Here is a 19,754-nt window from a genome sequence, read left to right on the forward strand (position 1 = left end):
AGCAAGAGACTTCAAAAATGTATACAAAAATAAGGTTAAATGGTTGAAAGGTTGTACTAATTTATAAAATTAGTCCCGCAACCAAAAGGCCAGTAGAGTGGCTTTAAGAAATTAAAGAGCCGGTTTTGCCGATAAAAGGGCATTTTGGTAAATGAATTTTTATGCAAGGTTTAAAGGAAGTGTTATGGCCTAAGAAAATTCATAGATATTCTCTAAAATTAAAGGGAATTTATAAAGCAGACAGAATAATTTTCTGAGCTCCGAAAAGCCATAAAGAAAGCCGGAGAAACGTGGGTCAAGTAAATTCGGAGGAAGCTTATGAAACAAGTTTGATCCAACGGTTAGGATCTAATCTCCCATCTCCTCCACCACTTTCATGACACTTGGCATCTTCTAGAAGGTTGAGGTAAGCATGATGTAATAAGATGATGCAATGATGATGCAAAAGTCCACTTGAACTTCCAAATTTGCCCTTACCCTTTCTATTAGCCACCAAGGGCATTTTGGTCCATTCAAGCCAACTTTTTTGGCTATAAATAGAGCCTCTTCCCCTTCATATTTTCAGCCAACATGAGTTTAAGAGGGAAACTCTGTCAAAATTTAGAGAGAAAAACGTAGGGGTGAAGGCCAAGAAGAAGGAACAAAGTTCAAGCTTCAAGATCAAGGTATGTGGTGGCTGTAGCATCTAATTTGATACATATTTCGAATTAGTTACTGTGCGTATCTGATTCTGAAATTTTGTATGCTTAAAGTACACTCTGTGAGCTTTAAATCCATGGGTAAAACACTCCATTTGGATATGTGTACGATTTATGGTGATTTTTCAAAGTTAGGGTTTGAAATCTGGAAACAGTGTTAAGCTTTTGGAAGGGTGTCGAATTCCGTACAATTATGGTACTGTTCGGCGTAGAATTGGTTCCTGAAACTATTTTTCCTTTAAATTTAACTTAATTATCTTTCAGTGAGACTTGGAAGCACTCAATTTGGATTTTTCTAGATTTAATTATGAATTTTGAAAGTTGATCAAAAATTCTGGAGATTCTGTGTGAACAGTACCCGCGAACCAAAATTTCCAGATTTGATCTTCTTGAATCTAAGGCCATCTAAAGTGATCCTAATTGATAAGAAATGGATCATAAGAATGGGAAATGATGATATTTATGTTAGAAAAGCTAGAAAGAAAACCCTAAGACTAAGAGAAAGGGTTGAGGTTCAAGAAAGCTAGTCTTGAACTTTATGTAATCTAATGGTCCTAATGGATTGTGTCATCATTATGGTTATGTTTAGGACCTTTGGAACATCCAAAAGGATGTTTAGTGATGTTGACCGAATGCCCACATGGTTGGAAAGTCAAGGGAGTCAAAGGAAAAGTAAGAGGAAAGCTTGAGGTGCAAGGTAGTGAACTTACCTATTGTCATTGCTTGATGTTGTATGCTTGTGTGTTGCCGTGTACATGTTATTGAATGTTATTGTGACATGTTTTAGCTGCTGTAATTGCTATTCATGATGAGTAGATTATGTCTCCATGGCCATGCATCAAGAAGTTAGCTTTGAGCATGCTAGTATGTCACTAATTAACAAGAGAATAAACAAGTTGCGTGTAGTGCATGAGCATCCATTTAGCATGATTAATATGGTATTGTTTGCTACTGAGATTCCCTCGAATCTCACCCCCTCCCTAACCAACCATTTAGGTCAATCAATGATGGGCACTAATGGCATGAGAAGCAAGGAGAAGAAGTGGAGAATTATTAATGCAAATGATTGATATGAATATTCAATGTATAATTCTCTTATGCTGTAAATTATGTTATGAATGCCATTACTTCAATGTATATGCTTAGGATGTTTATGGCATGAATGAAAGTATATGAGTATGAATGAGAAAGATTAAGCCCATGCTATGTATGTCAAAGAAATAAAAAGAATTAAAGTAAGGAGATATTAAGGGATAAAACGTAGGTCCTGAAGCAGTTAATTTCAAGCTTCAGTTCGACCTATCATATGAATGAGTTAAGCTACGGAATTTGGTACACTTATAATGCATATCCCAAGCTTTAAAATGAGTGGTAAATCACATCATTTGGATGTGTATACAATGAGATATGAATTTTCGAAATTAAGGCGCAGAATCTGGAAAGTCCAGATTTTACCAAATGAATAGTAATCTTAATCCAATAAACTGTACGAATTGGGCAAGAATAAGTCCAATTGAGTATTTTTCCCTTAAAGAGCATTGAAAGAGCTTTCCGTAGAATTTTGGAACACCTCCATACGATTTTTCTAGAATTAGTTATGATTTTCCAAAGTTGGACCTGTAATCTGAAAACTGGACAGTGAACAGTAATATTCCGAAAATTAACGTCCAAATTGAAAATTTTAAGTTTAAGACCATCCAAAGTGGTCTGGAATGGGTCTAAATGAATGCTAAGGTACTATATAAGTAAGGTGTGACATTTTTGGTATCAGAGCAGAGGTTCTGGCATAGGAAGAAGAGAACTATCTGCAAGAATTTAGAAAAGCCCAGTTCAGGTTAGAGCTAGTAGTGGAATACTAGCTAAGGTCCAACTAAGGTTATGGATTGGAGGTGAATGCTCTAGGGAAAATAAGTAATAAGGATCTTTAAATGAAGTTGGGGTCCTCTGTTAGAAAGGTACAGATAAAATAATGATAAGGAGTTATACGCAGAGGAAGGTAGCCACTGTGTAAAGATAAAGAGACTTCCCTCTAAAGAAAAAGGGATAATGACTTATAAGTCAAATAGAGGTATGAGTCTAAACCCTAGACGAAAAGGGTCAAGTGGCAACCTAAGTTAGATACAATTACTGTAGCCTTGATACAAGGTTAAGGCAGCACGATCAAAGTAGTTATCTTTGATTCCTAAATAGATATAAAAAGGTCAGAAGAGCTAAAGATTAATTTCTGCCACTGATAATCCCTGAGGATAAGGGAAAGCAAAAGTGCTAATGGCCTAGAGTTGTGAGCCAGACCCTTCCTTTATTGCTTGAAAGGAAGTAGTTGACTTAGTTGGGGATTACAGTGAGGCTAGGACATGGAAGTCCTTCAGGCAGCAGTTAAGGTTACGATAAACAAAGCTAAGTAAAACTAGCAGAAGTAAGAGAAGGTATGTTTTGTCATGATGAACCAAAGAAAATGGTGGCGAATAAGAATTCTGGTCATGACGAATAGAGATAGTGACTCTCAGATGCTGAGGTGGTATCTTGGCACGACTTGATGGACTATGAGGTCCCTGAGAGTAAGACTGATAGAGCTCAGAGAGAGGGTTGTAGCCACTATTTAAAAGCTATCAGATTCCCCCTCAAGAGGAAGAGTAATGATGAGTTGAACAAGATAGTTAGGGGTTGAGTCTGTACACCGTTAAGAGGGTGTAGTGGCCACTTAAGCTAAGCAAGCTCTTAAAGCCTCGTTAGAGATGGGGCACTATGATAGAGTACCTATCTCAAGTCCCTAAATAGATAAATAGGAACTTGGAGGTAGCGAAGTCAAGCTAGAAAACCCTAGTGGAATTCTTAGGGATTAAAAAGAAGAGAAAGAGATAAGAATGAGACAGATAGCCATGCGGGGAACTAGCATTATGAGATTGGCATGTTCCCGATGATGTTAAGAGATACTCAGTCACGTGGGGTTAGGTTGAGAGGCACCCTTTCCAAGGGATAAGTTCTTGGCCAGGAATCTTCCTAGAGAAAATAGGAATTGGTCCTCCAGTTAGAATTGATGTTACTCAAGATGGAGCAAAATGCCCTATTCGAGCAGGAAAGGGAAGCAGCCGAGGCAAGGCAAGTGGAGTTGACCTTACCTAATGGAAGTATGACAAGCCAAGAATAAAGCTAGGGTTCAATGTCCTTAACCTTAGTAGAGAAGGGCAAATAGAAAGAAAAAGAACCTCAAAAGTCCTCTCCCTATAACTTCCAGAAGCAACTGCGAACAGAGAAAGAGGCTCCCTCTTGTAGGGATAAGATGTCCAGTTGGCATGCTACGGACATAGCAACCAGTAAGAGCTTACACTCCTTGCATTAAAATGTCAGACATTATGCATGTTAGAGTATGCTCGTACTGAAAAAGTAAAGTAGAGAAAAGAGAAGTTGCATAAGTCCTCTCTTTGTACCGTTCTAAAGTAGTAAGAGACGGTAAGAGCAGCTGGAGGAGTAAGAGAACTCCTAAGACAGATTGGCTTAGGCACCTAAAGAGACAAATAGGTGGCCTGGGGAATTGACAGGAGGTTTAAGAAATGGTATTGGTTCTTGGAACAGTTTTTGGGGAATTATTAGTATGGTGACCAACTGAGTGGAGATGACTTCACTTAGTCCTATGGTCTAAGTCTCCCAGAGATTGGTACCTATTTGGGAAGATGAAGACCAGGGACAAGTTGAGGATGTGGAAACCTCCTTCAGTTGTAAACCAGTACTGAGAGAGTACCCATGATTTCCTTCCAGATAACCTTATCATTAATTAAGCTGGATTCAATTTCCTTCCGATTAATAGAGGAAAGCCAAAGTTAGAGGAGTTGGAGCCATAAGACCTAGAAAAAGAGACATTCAGGCTAGCTCTAGATACAGGAAGAACCCTTGTGACACAGAGACAGACTGAGTATTGACAGGTAAATCCTTAAGATAAGGAGAGAGACAAGAATGTAAGCTGAACAGATATGACTAAAGATAGAATAAGAAGGGCCTAAGACAGCAAGGTACTAGGGTTCGCACCTATCAGCACTATTCAGGTAAGCGTGCTTAGGCGAAAGTAACCCAATGATAAGTAATTGTTGGGAAGTTCTTGTAGAGGTCCTGACTAACGTGTAAGCAGAGTATTGGTTCAAGCAAAGCCCGGTGTGAGAGAAAACCTAATTAGAAAAGTAACCGGTGACTAGGATTGGTCCAATTGAGGTTACGATATTGAGGTGTTTTCTTTAAGGGAAATAGATATAGAAGAGAAGTAAGGAATGACAAAGAGTAACTTGAGAGATAGGTAGTCACTGCTATGAGACTCCCCCTCAGGACAGGAATGGTTGGGCTAAGAGAGCTTGACCAGGGAATGAGTCAAAGTTGTAAGACGCCTCTTGAGGGTAATGGCTAAGAGTATGGTAAGCCAATAAAGAATAGGAGTCTAGACCCTAATAGGAAGCAGGGTGACAACCTAAGCCTCGGGTAATTAGTTAAAGGTGCCTGACTGGAAGGTCACACAGCAGAGATGTTTTAATGATTAATGCCTGCTGTGTAATATGGTCACTTTATGATTAGCATTTGACCATAGAAACAAATGGTTAAGGATACAATAAGCCAGTCAGAGGTATAAGTCAATGCCCTAGTAAGGGAACTGAATATCAACCTGTACCTTAAGTAATCGATATGACCTCGATAGAGGCATGGTAACAGAATGAGATGTTTGAGGTTTGTTCAAATCCCTGAATAGAGGTGCAAATTCCTAAGGGATAGTGAACCAAGAGGGACAGAGATTAGATGATAATAAATGAAAGGTCAATGATGACCTAGGTACCTAACCTAGATACCACACAGCAAGGTGATTAAATGTTCGCTGTGATGGATGAGGGTATGGTGATCAATACCTGACAATAAGAATAATTGGTCAAGAGGTAAAGAAAGTTAGAAAGAGTAAAGTGAGGCAAGATCCCTCTTGAGGATGGAGATGAAAGGAAATGAATAAGAACATGATAGTGGATGGTTGCGTTGGGAACTAATAGACAAAGAGAGATAAGTAAGTTCCTTGTGATACCTAGAGCTCGATGATGCTTAGATATATGATAATGTTAAGGACTAAAACGATATTCTTTTATGTCTCTAAGGTATCCAAGAGTGTGCAACCATGGCAATTAGGCCATTAAGGAATCTAAGAAATGAGATTCCTATAGATAGATGCCACTGCTTATAAGATTGAGTAATCTAGTAGAGAGGCTCCCTTTGATAGGGATATGGTATTTGAGGAATGTACCCTGGCCGAGATTGCATGAGGAAAGTCTTGACCATGAAGTACCTCTCTAAGATTGGGAAGTGGTTCTCTGGATCAGAGTGACGCTGCTCTAGTAAGAGTAAGCTATCCTCTGAAGGAATGAAATAGAAAGCAAGTGGTTGAGTTGACGATGCTCCAGTTAAAGCAATCTGTCCTCCCACAGGAAAAGCAGAAGTAGCCGAGATAAGGCGCAGGAGGACCTTACCCCAGAGAGAGAGTGAAACTGGTTAAGACAACAGAAGTGTGATATGCAAACAGATGCTCCTCGAGCTTAGTAGGGTACTACGGAATACTAAAGGATAATGAGAATGTGATGATATAAGTCCTCTCCTGATGCTGTCCAAACTATTAAGAGACAGCAAGGACTATAGAGTCCTAAGACAAGGCAGGTTGGCATTGATATAATAGCAAGTTAATGGGCTCTAGAGATGAGCCAGTGCCTTCGAAAGGCACAAAGAAAGGAAAGTGACTTAAGGAAGCTAAAACGAAGGGCTAAAGAAATAGGGAAAGGCTAAGAATTTCAGGAGTTGACAGAAAGGATTGAGCAATGCCTAAGAAGACAATACTGATATCTGTGATCAGTCTTGGGGAATAATCAGTCAAGTTACTAGCTGAGTGGAGGTGACTTATTTTATTACTCAACTCTATGGTCCAGAGTCTCCTAGAGATCCTAAGATGGCTCAGATGGATGATAGTATTCAGGGTCATAGTGGATCCTAAAGAGGCTTACGGTAGAGCGCAGTAGCTCTCGAGGTCATAGTAGACCAAGCCTAAGAGAAAGTAGCTGAGCCATAAGGGTAAGAGTACAGTACCTCTTTGGGAAGACAATGACCAGAGATGAGTTTAAGATACTGAAATCTCCTTCAGCGGTGGACTAATATAGAGAGAGTACCCTTGACTTGTCCAGACATGTCTATTGTCGTTTAGACTAGGCTCAATTCTATTCTAGTCAATGAAGGAAAGAAAGGAGATATGCCCTTAAAGTAAAGAGGAATAGCAGGGTATACAGCAAAGAATGGATAAAGGCTGTATTAAGAGAACCCGAAATGCCATGGTATTATAAAATACCATGAAGACAGGCACACTATCATGGTATTATTGTGAAAGAATGAGCCTAAAGTATTAGAAGAATGTGAGTAGTGGTGAGAAAATGCTTAAAAGCAAGGGCCATGCTCATCTGAATGACATAAAAGTTTAGAACGACGAGTTATGTAAGTATGAAGCCCAAGGTGGAAACTCGGAAATGAGGTATAATGAAAAGTTGCAAAGGTCAGAGTTAAGTATAAGTAGGGATACTCCCCTCAGGTAACCTCTCATTAAGGGTAAGAATAGAGGTTTGACCCGAAATTTCGAGGACGAAATTTTTTTAGAGGGGGAGAATTGTAACATCCAGACTTTTAGGCCTAAAGTTCCAAAAATAGCCTGAATTAGATAGGCTATCAGACCCCTTTTTAGCAGAAGTCCCAAAGATGAGAAAGGAAGTCAAAGTAGTTTCAGGGACTAAACTGCAAAGTAAAAGTTTTAAGGGGCTAAAGTGTAATAAAGTTAGATGCTCCAGTAAAGTCTCGAAGGCCCAGAGAGAGAAAAGAGACTAGATATAGGCCAAAGGTTGAGTTAGAAGCCTCAAAGAGAGGATTATATGAAGTTAAGTCCAACCAGGGACTAAACTGTAAATTCTGAAAGTTATGACCAACAGAGGTAAAAGTGGAAGAGGGTACAGAAAATTCCAAGAAAATCCTAGAAAATTGGAAATAATATTCTAAGGCTCTTCTATGAAGAGAAAAGATGAAAATACCCCTGAGGCAGCTTCAACGGAATTTATGAGGTTATTACCGGTAAAAAGTATACCATGTGAGGTAATTATTTAAAATAGCAAGAGACTTCAAAAATGTATACAAAAATGAGGTTAAATGGTTGAAAGGTTGTACTAATTTATAAAATTAGTCCCGCAACCAAAAGGCCAGTAGAGTGGCTTTAAGAAATTAAAGAGCCGGTTTTGCCGATAAAAGGGCATTTTGGTAAATGAATTTTTATGCAAGGTTTAAAGGAAGTGTTATGGCCTAAGAAAATTCATAGATATTCTCTAAAATTAAAGGGAATTTATAAAGCAGACAGAATAATTTTCTGAGCTCCGAAAAGCCATAAAGAAAGCCGGAGAAACGTGGGTCAAGTAAATTCGGAGGAAGCTTATGAAACAAGTTTGATCCAACGGTTAGGATCTAATCTCCCATCTCCTCCACCACTTTCATGACACTTGGCATCTTCTAGAAGGTTGAGGTAAGCATGATGTAATAAGATGATGCAATGATGATGCAAAAGTCCACTTGAACTTCCAAATTTGCCCTTACCCTTTCTATTAGCCACCAAGGGCATTTTGGTCCATTCAAGCCAACTTTTTTGGCTATAAATAGAGCCTCTTCCCCTTCATATTTTCAGCCAACATGAGTTTAAGAGGGAAAACTCTGTCAAAATTTAGAGAGAAAAACGTAGGGGTGAAGGCCAAGAAGAAGGAACAAAGTTCAAGCTTCAAGATCAAGGTATGTGGTGGCTGTAGCATCTGATTTGATACATATTTCGAATTAGTTACTGTGCGTATCTGATTCTGAAATTTTGTATGCTTAAAGTACACTCTGTGAGCTTTATTGGGTAGAACACTCCATTTGGATATGTGTACGATTTATGGTGATTTTTCAAAGTTAGGGTTTGAAATCTGGAAACAGTGTTAAGCTTTTGGAAGGGTGTCGAATTCCGTACAATTATGGTACTGTTCGGCGTAGAATTGGTTCCTGAAACTATTTTTCCTTTAAATTTAACTTAATTATCTTTCAGTGAGACTTGGAAGCACTCAATTTGGATTTTTCTAGATTTAATTATGAATTTTGAAAGTTGATCAAAAATTCTGGAGATTCTGTGTGAACAGTACCCGCGAACCAAAATTTCCAGATTTGATCTTCTTGAATCTAAGGCCATCTAAAGTGATCCTAATTGATAAGAAATGGATCATAAGAATGGGAAATGATGATATTTATGTTAGAAAAGCTAGAAAGAAAACCCTAAGACTAAGAGAAAGGGTTGAGGTTCAAGAAAGCTAGTCTTGAACTTTATGTAATCTAATGGTCCTAATGGATTGTGTCATCATTATGGTTATGTTTAGGACCTTTGGAACATCCAAAAGGATGTTTAGTGATGTTGACCGAATGCCCACATGGTTGGAAAGTCAAGGGAGTCAAAGGAAAAGTAAGAGGAAAGCTTGAGGTGCAAGGTAGTGAACTTACCTATTGTCATTGCTTGATGTTGTATGCTTGTGTGTTGCCATGTACATGTTATTGAATGTTATTGTGACATGTTTTAGCTGCTGTAATTGCTATTCATGATGAGTAGATTATGTCTCCATGGCCATGCATCAAGAAGTTAGCTTTGAGCATGCTAGTATGTCACTAATTAACAAGAGAATAAACAAGTTGCGTGTAGTGCATGAGCATCCATTTAGCATGATTAATATGGTATTGTTTGCTACTGAGATTCCCTCGAATCTCACCCCCTCCCTAACCAACCATTTAGGTCAATCAATGATGGGCACTAATGGCATGAGAAGCAAGGAGAAGAAGTGGAGAATTATTAATGCAAATGATTGATATGAATATTCAATGTATAATTCTCCTATGCTGTAAATTATGTTATGAATGCTATTACTTCAATGTATATGCTTAGGATGTTTATGGCATGAATGAAAGTATATGAGTATGAATGAGAAAGATTAAGCCCATGCTATGTATGTCAAAGAAATAAAAAGAATTAAAGTAAGGAGATATTAAGGGATAAAACGTAGGTCCTGAAGCAGTTAATTTCAAGCTTCAGTTCGACCTATCATATGAATGAGTTAAGCTACGGAATTTGGTACACTTATAATGCATATCCCAAGATTTAAAATGAGTGGTAAATCACATCATTTGGATGTGTATACAATGAGATATGAATTTTCGAAGTTAAGGCGCAGAATCTGGAAAGTCCAGATTTTACCAAATGAATAGTAATCTTAATCCAATAAACTGTACGAATTGGGCAAGAATAAGTCCAATTGAGTATTTTTCCCTTAAAGAGCATTGAAAGAGCTTTCCGTAGAATTTTGGAATACCTCCATACGATTTTTCTAGAATTAGTTATGATTTTCCAAAGTTGGACCTGTAATTGAAAACTGGACAGTGAACAGTAATATTCCGAAAATTAACGTCCAAATTGAAAATTTTAAGTTTAAGACCATCCAAAGTGGTCTGGAATGGGTCTAAATGAATGCTAAGGTACTATATAAGTAAGGTGTGACATGGAGAGGGTGTGGAAAAATTGGAGGGGGGTGGAAAAACGTGGGGTTGGGGTTGAAATTTCCCTCCCCCAATAATTGTGTGGGGGTGTTAAATACCCCCCACAATCCATTCCCCCCCCACGCCAGACGCAAGAAGAAAGAGAGAAAGAGAAGAAGAAAAGAGAGAAAGAGAGGGCCGAAGTGTGTGTGAGAGATAGAAGCATACCGGTGAAGCAGAGGGCAAGCTTTGAAGATATTTTAGGTACATAAAATTACTTCTTTTTATCAAACTTTCTTTATAAATATTTCTTGTATATTTTAAGCTTCCTATTTACGTTATTACTATCATGATTGGAGAAAATTTTGAGACTTATATATGATATAACTATTGAGTTTTGACAAAAGATGACTATAGAAATTTAGAAGTAAATGAGTTGTTAATTTTAATCGGTTTAGATTTCTCTATTTGCTAGTTTTAGTATTTAAAATTAATTTATTTAGTGGAAAATCTGTTATGTATGAGATATACCATATTTTTACCGATTAAATTCAAGTTAAATAATTTATTTGGATTGTTTGATATATTATTGAGATTTTAATCGGTTTAGTTTTATTTATTGGGTGACTGGAGGTTTTAAAATAATTATTGTAGCTAAAAAGTCTATTATTTATGAAAAAATATATATATATATATGGTAGTTGTACCATTAAAGTTTTGATTAGATTATTTAGTTATAAATATTTGAAGTATTATTGAATTTTTGATAGTTTGATTTTGAGGTTTAAACTTAAATGAGGATTTTTAGAGTTTATAATATAATAATTTTATATTTGGAAATTGTTGAAAATCCTTTTTATTAAGGTAAATAATTTGGAGGTGGTAAATAAATAATTTGGGGTTGTTAGAAATTTTTTAAGTTGTTGCTAAAATACTTAATAATTTTTGGGTTATAAGAGTTGCGGGAATTTAGAGTAAAACTTTAAATAATATAGAGAAGTTTAATTAATCAATTAATTAGTTTATATTAATATGTGGTTATATTAATTGTGTAGATTAATTATTGGTTGAGCATAGGATTGACCTTCTGGTAATCCTAAGTATTGCTTTGGTGAGAGGTAACCACTTTCCACTTGTTATATGTGCTAATATGTTGTTTGTGAGTATTTTGCTATTTTTAGAATAATATTGGATATTTGGAACTTGAATAGATATGTTATATCTTTTGAGCTATGAAAATTGTCTTGTGGGATTTTTGGAATTGTGATTGAGAAGTTTGAAAAAGATATATGGTTTATATCTTATGGATTATACTGAGAAAAGATTGAGACATTTTTATTATATTGTGAATGATTGGTTGTTATTTGAATTTTGGGATTGAGTCCTATCCTACCACGTGGTAAGGCCGCCATTGGTGCACATTGGTTGGCTTTTTCTTTCGTCCCCCATAGTGAGGGATAGGCCTTTGTGGCTTCTTATTCGTCCCCCAGAGTGAGGGATAGGCCCATATGATTGATTGATCTCCCAGAGTGAGGGATAGACTTATGTGGCTTGTGTGTTGGCCCCCATAGTGAGGGTTTGGATGATTGAAATTAATTTCTATGGATATATCTATAGTTCTCAAGAATTAATAACTGTCCCACTTGACACCTCACGAGCACGTGTTAGTATGTATGATGAGTTGGAAAGTTGGTTACTGAGGCGTTTGTCTCACCCCGTGGTTTAACATTTTCAGGCGATAGTTCCGGTGGTGGCCCATCAGGGAAGGCTCCGGAGGCATAGTGTGCTGTTATAGCTTGTATAGCCTCCCTGCTTTTGTTCTATGTGCTGACTTGTTATATATTGCCACATATGGCTCATCTACTATCATGATGTAAAATAATACTTTTAATTACTACTATCTGGTATGATAGGGCATGAGTAGGCCCGAGGCATTTTAGACTCTACGTGTAACGCTCCTTTGAAAGTGTTGACTTTTGACTAATGAGCTCTATAGTTTATATTAAACTGATTTATCAGTTTGTATGGTTGAAAATATAAGTTTGGTTTGGGCTAATGGTTGAATGATATTTCTGGATTTTGGAAGTCCAAGGCCCAAGGTAACGATCGATGTTACTCTTATTATAAGTTTATTTCTTTTAACCATGATAGCGATTTTAAAATTTTAAGGTTTCTTCTTTTCTATCATGGTTAATCATTCAAATAAATTGTTAGATTTAATCTAAAATAGTTTTGAAAGAGCGGTTGTCACATGAATCATGTTGGATATTTGTAATAATGATCAAAGTGACATGCATGTGAATATTTAAGTAAGGAATGGTCATATGAGGTTAAGGAATGGTCATATGAGGTTAGAAGAGGAGAACCAAGAAAATGCAAGAAAAGGGGATAAAATAACCCTAAAAATACCTCATTTTGGCACCAACAAAATTTTATGCAATTAGTTGAGTTTTAAGCTAAAACTTGGCAGGTTTATAGATCATATTTTTAGTTTTCAAACAAGTGGTATTTCACTAAATTTGGAGTTTTTTTAACAAAAGTTATGCCTATCCAAAGTGAGGCATAAATTTTGAAAAATTAAAAAGTACCACTTTGCGTGAAGTCTAGGACTGAATGGTAAAGTTTGGATACCCGTGAGTATTTTTTCTTTAAAGATCATATTAAGAGCTTTGAACAGAATTTGGAACCACCTCATTTTGATTTTTCTAGAATTAGTTATGATTTTTCAAAATTTGACCTTTATTAGGATTACAATAAATAGTAACTCAAATTTAAGAAATTTTAAAATTCAAAATTTTCCAACTTAAAGCCATAAGAAATGTTCTAAATGGTTCGTTCTATTTGAGATATAATGTGGTCTGAAAGTAAGGTGTAACACATGGTACCTCATGATTTTTGTCATCAAACTCTATTTGAAACAAGCTAAAATCATAGTCAAAAGGAAGCTCTTGCATACCTTGATTAATCCTTGATCTTTGCTTGATAATTTCTTGATGTTTTTAGCGTGTTCTTAATCTTTGCCCTTCAAGACTAGTTTTCCTGTAGCAAAACCTTCGCCCTTGAAGGTGCCAAAATGACCAAATTGAAGGGCATGGGAGGGGTAACATATAGGCCAAGATTTTGGCCTCTTTGCCCTCCAAGTGTCCCATAAAAATCTGCTGCTCCAAGCCCATGTGTCTACCTCCATATACTGTGAAAAATTTGAGTAAGCTAAGTGTCCCATGTAATTATATGTTTAGGATAAATCATGTGATAATTTTTCAATATTTTATTTCTTAATCATGTGGGCTTCATGGACAACAAAATTGTTGGGCTTTTCTGGCCTGGGCTAAAAAAAGAAGAAAGAAATGTTACCTTTTAATTCCTAAGGTTTCTCAACCCAATTTCGTTATATTGGCTAAATTTTCTGTCTGATTTCTAATAATATTTTTGGACCTTCAAAAATTTATTTCTAACCATCTAAAATCATTGTTCAATATAGAAAGGTCTCTTGAATTTTTCTAGAATTTATTTCAACCTCTAACTACCTATACTGAATTTTCTCTGAAATCAGATTTTATCGATAAAATTTCAGCAATAATTATTCTAAAATTAATCCTTTCACTTTTAGAGCCTAGAAATAATTTTATAATCTCAAATAAACCATCAAATAATTTTCTAATATTTGTTCCAGAATTATTGTGACTTCTACATATTTAAAATAATTATTTCCGACCAAATTTTCAATGTTTTACCAGAAAAACCTATGTTCACAGAAAATTCTGTAATAAATTATTTTTATTCTAATTTCCCTTTTAGGGCCTCAAATATGGTTCCAAACTCTCTAATTTATTTTTCTATGATTTTTGGAGAATTGTTTGGAATTTTTATCCAACTTTTTCATTTTGCCCTTCTTGGACTGATAATTTTAAAAATGTCAATCTGGTCAGGGGTCGGATCTCAACTCAAAAGTTCTTATGGCTTTGAATCTACTTTACTTCTTGGCCCTCTGTCTAATTTGTTATTCACACTCCCAGGGTTAAAATTAGTGGGATGTAACAATTTATTTTAGCCATAGGAAGTTCTTGATCGGTTCCATTCATATTGTATATGAAGAAAGTTTTTTAATGGCTCACTAGATCATGGAATAGCTCCAAAACCATTAACTGGAGAGGAAGTTTATCATAATGTGGAAAGAATTGATGTTATCTTTAGTAAGAATAGGAGTATTGCAGGTGAGAAAAACATTTGGAAGAAGAGATCTATTTTCTTTGATCTTCCATATTGGTGTAGTTTTAATGTTAAACAGAATTTTGATTGATGCATGCAAAGAAAAACATGTGTGATAACCTTATCGGTGCTCTTTTGCACATAATAGGAAAGATTAAGAATGATATCAATGTGAAATTAGACTCAGCTGAAATAGAAATAAGAGCACAGTTACATCCACAACTGAAAGAGGGTGGTAAGAGGGGTTATATGGAACCAACAGGACACACAATGTCCAAAGCAAAGAAAACTAGCTTGTGTCAATGTTTGCATGACATTAAGGTGCCATAAAGGTATTCTTCTGATGTGAAAAGGCTTGTCTCGATGGATGATTTGAAGTTAGTATGAATAAAGTCTCATAATTATCATGTATTAATGGAACAATTATTACCGCTGGCTATTTGAGGTATTATAAAAGATGATGTAAGGAGCACCATAAGTAAATTGTGTATTTTCTTCAATGCTAAGTGCAGTAAAGTCTTTGACTTAGAAAAGTTAGATGAATTAGAAAATGACGAGTATGTTATTCTGTCTTAACTAGAGATTCAATTTCCTCCATCATTTTTTGATATCATGGTGCATTTAATAGTTCATTTAGTAGGAGAGGTACGGATCTGCAACCTTATTTATCTAAGGTGGACGTATTAATTTAAGGGATGCATAAAAATCTTGAAAGTTTATGGTAAGAATAATTATCGACGTGAGATATAAATTGTTAAAAGATATGTAGCTGAGGAGGCTATGAACTTTTATAAAGGATATCTATAACGGCCCCCGTAACATGTGTACAATTGCTTATTTCCAAAATGATAATTAATTCTTTGAAGGCTAATATAATAGATAAGAGGTAACAAAAAAACATTAAAGTAATAACTATGGTAGAAAGAATAAATCCTATAAATGAACTTCGCTAATCACTTTAAAAAGTTATTTGTGGTAGAAAGAACAAAATTAATTAAATAGAAGTCTACTATGGTTACTAACAATTCATATCCATAACAAAGCAATAGTCACTATTCCATAATAGCAAAAATAGTTAATATAATAAGAAATAAGCAACACTTGATTTTCACATATATATCAAATCCATCATGAAATTCTGGGATCTCAGAAATACAACTACAACCAATTATAAATGGGTTAGGGCATTTCAAGCCCACCAAAACAACACTACCACTACCCATAACAAATACAACCAAAATAAAAGTCAAATATATCCAAAAGGGCTTCGCCCAACAGCACAAGTCCAGAATGTAGCAAAAAATTCAAAATATGTTAAGTATAACAAAAAACCCTAAAGTTTGGTAAGATAGATCTATCAAAGCTTGTATAACAAAACAAAGACTATACATAGTAGAAAGAGAAAGTTAAGCCTTGGACAACTTCCCCTTGGGACCAACACCTAAACCCTCACTTGAAAGATATTAAATAACCACGAGGTGAGTCAAATTGACCTAGTAACCATAGTTCTAATTCAACAAGTATACGTGGAGTAATTACAAGATGGTTAAGCTGGCAAAGTACAAATTCAAATAACATATAATATAAACATCTTTACAGAAAACAATATATAATAATTTGAAATATAACTTGCATGCATAGAACTTCATCAACCATCCCTATAACCTCCTTGTAACCTTTGACAGAACCTATGGGGAAGGGCTATATAGAGGGCTATACAGAGCACAAAGAGAAAGTTAAGTCTCGGACAACTTCCCCTCTAGACCAACACCTAAAGCCTCGCTTGAAAAATATTAGATAACCATGAGGTGAGTCAAATTGACCCAGCAACCACACTTCTAATTCAGTTATACATGGAATAATTACAAGATGGTTAAGTGGGGCAAAGTACAAATTCAAATAACATATAATATAAACATCTTTACAGAAACAATATATAATAATTTGAAATATAACTTGCATGCATAGAACTTCATCAACCATCCCTCTAACCTCATTGTAACCTCTGACAGAACCTATGGGCTATCAACACATAATATGATTTGTCTCTTTAACAAGACCACACCAAACTCTCCAATGATGAGGTGTAGCTTGGCCAAAAGTCACAGAGCTCACATCAGACCATAGGTTCTCTTTTCTTGGAATACGAAAAGATGTCATGTCCCTTAGGCTGACCCTTGACCCGGCCAAAGAAAGGGTGATACCGAGAACTCTAAGAATGTTAAAGCCAACCACTAGGCCCCAAGTGGTGGCTATACCACATGGTATGAAACAACCAAGCCTCCTATAATCATATCTCAGCACAACTTGATACAGTTCTATAAGTATTTCAACAGTTCAATTTCACATAATCCAATATCCATAAATTATTCTCATATTCAATACTCAATTTTATTCAACATCAATAATATAATCTCAAGATAAAACAATTCATACCCACTTAACTAATAAATTTAGCAAAACATAAATTTCATATTTTTATTATAACATATAATGATAACATTTATAATTTCAACATATGCTTATAATCACATCAACAAGCATACAAGGTAAATTAGAAAATGGTTACCTCCAGTTCTTGACAAAAGAACTAAATTGAGAGGATTCAAGATCCAATAGCCCAAGCCAAGTTCACTCTACAATAATAAGTTCATAAACATATGTTGAAGAAAATCTAATTAATATAACATTAAATAGTTTATTAGTTAAATCCCCATAATTGGCTTACATAAAATTCTTTAGAGAAAAAAAGATAATAATTCATCTATTCCTCTAATCATCTTTCCAAATAACAATTCCTAAAACTTCTTAACTCTATTTCACTTATTAAAATTTTTAACAAGGATAATTTCTTCCGGTAATCCAAAAATCCCCCAAAAGTACTTACTTTAATATTTAAAAGGAAATAGCCATACTTTAACCACTTCTCAAATCATTATTACAATCTTATTTTCTTCTTCTATTAATCACCTTTCATTCATTAGGATCATTGAATGGTCATTATTTCCCCAATTTATTCAAAACACCCAACTTCTACTAGTTAAAGTTTCTCCAAAAATTATCAACATTCACATTCCAACAAAATCCTCAAAACACAAGCGTTGAATCTTCAATATAATCTCCAATGAACTAAATTAAGAGATCAAATTTGAAATTAATATCACCATTATCATAAATCACAATTTTTCAACCAAACCCTAACTTACATCTCCTCAAATCAACCATATAAAATAAAAAAACGGTTATAAAACTCTTGTTCTGACCCTATAAGCTCCATTAATAACATAATAATAAGTTAGAAGCCTTAAAGAGAAAAAATCTATCTAGCCCTGATAAAATTTTATTTTTCTGTCAAAGCTTAAAAAAATAAAAAGAAGAAGCTAAATAGAAAAAAGTAGGATAAAAATAGCTTACCTAAATATGTTAGATGAAACCAAGTAAGCCTCCCTTCTTTCTCTCACTCTCACTCCTGTTGGCAGAGCAAAAGACGAACTAGAGGGGAAATGAAGAATGGACAAGGAAGAGGCAATTGATTGAATCAATAGTGGGGAGCACGTGAACCCACTATTGATTTAATTAATTGTTTAAATTTTTTTTAAAAGTAAGGGCCACAATGGGGATTACTCGCCATCACCCTCACGGCAGTGGGTGGCATATGCTTTCTTTTTAATATATATTATTTTTATTTTATTTATTTAATTAATATTATATATATTTATATATTTTTTTAACTATATTTATTTATGCTTTTTATAAATTTATACATGTTTATCACTAAAATTATGATTTATAATTTATTTAGTAAAATTTAATTTTAACTACTATTAATTAATCTCATTCACATATAACTTAAATCTTAAAATAAAATTAGAATGTTACAATATCTATCTGGGGTGGAGGCACAGCCTTGACATGATGATGGGATAAGTAAGGGAACATGAGTGCTCAAAATGAAGCGCATTAGTCGTGAAGAAGTATTCAGACACACTTATACATTTTTGAATAATATAGAAGAAGCTCAACTATTCTTAAATGATCATAAAAAGAGTTTAAAGGACAAATGTCCAAAGAAAATTGATATACAGATAGCTAATGAATACAACAAGATATTTATAGCATGGTTCAAGGAAAAATCTAAAGGGAGACTAATATGTCCGATGCATAGAAGGGTTAGGTTAGAGGCCTCCATTTGCTATTACGACTTAAAGTGGATATGATATAAATATGTATTATTCCTTCTACACAATGCTCAAGATGACAAAAGTACTATACAGATCAGTGGGAAATGGTAGTAGTTAAATTGATGCATTTATCTTCCTCCAATGATAAAATCCCCAAATTGGCATCCATGGCCTATCATGGAATTATGGAAAAGATATGTGAGGTAAGTTACACCAACTTCAAGTTTCCTGTCTTCAAGTGTAAGTAGGTCAACAATAATGGAGCTGAAATAGATCAAAAATCTAGATTTTCCTTATTCGATCTTCATAGGGTTTGTTATATAAATAAGCCCTTCATTTTAGCATACCAAGCAAAACTAGTGTTTTATGCCATTGATCCATCAAACAAGACATTGTCTGTTATACTCTAAGGCAAAAAGTAGAAGGACGATTGTCACACCTTGCTTTTGTACCCTATTTTATCTCAATTGGAACCATTGGGCTCATTTCCTATGACCTTAGGTTGGAAAATTTTGAACTTTAAATTTCCTTAAATTTGGGTTACTATTCATTCAACCCTTAGAAAGGCCACACTTTGAAAATTCATAACTAATTCTAGAAAAATCAAAACGAAGTGGTTCTAAGTTTTACTTAAATCTCTTAGTACCATCTCTAAGGAAAAAATATTCACTGGTATCCAGAACTCATTAATTAATCTCATATTTCGTGTAAAGTGATACTGTTCATTTGGTCATTTTTCAATTTTTTAGGATTTATGCCTAATTTTGGAAGGGCATAACTTTCTATACAAAACTCCAAATTTAGTGAATTACCAGTTGTTTTAAAGATAAAATGATATCTATAATCATGCCAAATTTCAGCTCAATACTCATCCAATTACTGAAAATCACATTGGTCAAACTTGACCCTTAAAAAGTCAACTTTTATCCCTTTTTTATGGCATTCTTAGTTTCTCTTTTCCTTTCCTTTCATAGAACCTTTCCAATCAATAAGACATACTTAAACATGATTCCTTAATCAATTGCTCATAGGTAGAGTATTCCTAATCATTGATACAATATTCCAATATAGTTCACAATTATGC

Source organism: Neltuma alba, unplaced genomic scaffold (assembly GCF_004799145.2).
Source record: "Neltuma alba isolate B1F8T4 unplaced genomic scaffold, ASM479914v2 tig00011585_pilon, whole genome shotgun sequence".
NCBI classification, from domain to species: Eukaryota; Viridiplantae; Streptophyta; class Magnoliopsida; order Fabales; family Fabaceae; genus Neltuma; species Neltuma alba.